Below are 2,099 nucleotides of genomic sequence, written 5' to 3'. Positions count from 1 at the left end.
TAGATAGATAGATAGATAGAAAATGGGAAATGATGGTGTTACAGCAGAAAAATCCGTCACACAGCACAGAATATAAATATAAATTAAATACTTGGATACAATGTACATACAATATACATGAAATAATTATAGGAATAAAATAAAAGAACAAACATTTGAATATATACAAGATCCATCCATCCATCCATCTTCGACCGCTTATCCGGTGTCGGGTCGCGGGGGCAGCAGCTCCATAGGGGACCCCAACTTCCCTTTCCCGAGCCACATCAACCAGCGCGACTGGGGGATCCCGAGGCGTTCCCAGGCCAGGTTGGAGATATAATCTCTCCACCTAGTCCTGGGTCTTCCCCGAGGCCTCCTCCCAGCTGGACGTGCCTGGAACACCTCCTAGGGAGGCGCCCAGGAGGCATCCTTACCAGATGCCCGAACCACCTCAACTGCTCCTTTCGACGTGAAGGAGCAGCGGCTCTACTCCGAGCTCCTCTCGGATGACTGTGCTTCTCACCCTATCTCTAAGGGAGACGCCAGCCCCCTCCTGAGGAAACCATTTTGGCCGCTTGTACCCTGGATCTCGTTCTTTCGGTCATGACCCAGCCTTCATGACCATAGGTGAGGGTAGGAACGAAAATTGCGAACGGTTTTCCAGAAACACCTTGGTGCCGACCGAAAGTCCTTCTCCATGCTTTCTCGAACTTCTCCCACACCCGCTGCTTTGCCTCTGTCACGCAGAGGCTGCAGCCCTTCGGGCCCGTCGGTACTTGCAACTGCGTCCGGAGTCCTCTGGGATAACATATCCCGGAAGGACTCCTTCTTCAGTCGGACGGCTTCCCTGACCACCGGTGTTCCACCAGGGTGTTCGTGGGTTACCGCCCTTGAAGCACCTAGACCCTAAGACCACAGCTCCCCCCGCAGCTTCAGCAATGGAAACTTTGAACATTGTCCACTCAGGTTCAATGCCCCCAGCCTCCACAGGGATGCACGAAAGCCTCCCGGAGGTGTGAGTTGAAAGTCCGTCGGACAGGGGCCTCCTCCAGACGTTCCCAATTTACCCCGCACTACGCGTTTGGGCTTACCAGGTCGTCCCAGAGTCCTCCCCCACCCCCTGACCCATCCCACCACCAGATGGTGATCAGTTGACAGCTCTGCCCCTCTCTCACCCGAGTGTCCAAAACATACGGCTTCAGATCAGATGAAAGGATTATAAAATCGATCATTGACCTTTGGCCTAGGGTTCTCTGGTACCACGTACACTTTGAGCATCCCTATGTTCGAACATGGTGTTTGTGATGACAATCCATGACTAGCACAGAAGTCCAACACAACAACCACTCTGATTCAGATCAGGGAGGCCGTTCCTCCCAACACGCCCTCCAAGTATCTCCTCATTGCCCCGTGTGCGTTGAAGTCCCCAGCAGAAATATGGAGTCCCCTACTGGAGCCCCATACAGGACTCCATTCAAGGTCTCCAAGAAGGCCGAATACTCTGAACTCCTTTTTGGTGCATATGCACAAACAACAGTCAGAGTTTTCCCCCCCATTACCGCAGGCGTAGGGAGCGACCCTCTCGTCCACCGGTAAACTCCAACGCAGCGGCGCTCAGCCGGGGCTTGTGATATCCCCACACCCGCCCGGCGCCTCACACCCTGGGCAACTCCGGAGAGGACAGAGTCCAACCCTATCCAGGAGTACGGTTCCGAACCGAGACTGTGCGTAGAGGTAGCCCCACCAGATCTAACTGGTAGGCTCCACCTCCCGCACAAGTTCCGGCTCCTTCCCCAAAGAGAGGTGACGTTCCACGTCCCCAGAGCCAGCCTCTGCCGCCCGGGTCTGGTCCGTCGAGGCCCTGACCTTCGCCGCCACCCATTGGCAGCCGCAACCGACGCCCACGTTTTCCCTCCCACAGGTGGTGAGCCCATGGGATGATGGTATACACAAGATGGGAATAAAAAAAGTATATATACAGTAGACAGTATTAATGCACAATAAAGGAAAGGGAAAAAGTTAAAAAGCCTAATATGAGCCCTTTTAGTACGTAGTTTCTGTTGTCAATCCAAGTAAGAAAAACAAAGCTGTGTGTGCATCCACATGATACAAGCCTT

The 2,099-nt window shown here is 53.4% G+C and overlaps 1 protein-coding gene across 1 annotated transcript in view; it reads left to right on the top strand.

Annotated features, from left to right (window-relative positions):
* The window catches only part of kcnj8 (potassium inwardly rectifying channel subfamily J member 8), a 10,569-nt gene that overhangs the window by 3,659 nt on the left and 4,811 nt on the right, over nt 1-2,099 (top strand). The window lies entirely within an intron of this gene.

Source organism: Etheostoma spectabile, chromosome 23 (assembly GCF_008692095.1).
Source record: "Etheostoma spectabile isolate EspeVRDwgs_2016 chromosome 23, UIUC_Espe_1.0, whole genome shotgun sequence".
Classification (NCBI taxonomy): Eukaryota; Metazoa; Chordata; class Actinopteri; order Perciformes; family Percidae; genus Etheostoma; species Etheostoma spectabile.
This window is presented reverse-complemented; position numbering and strand designations above follow the sequence as displayed.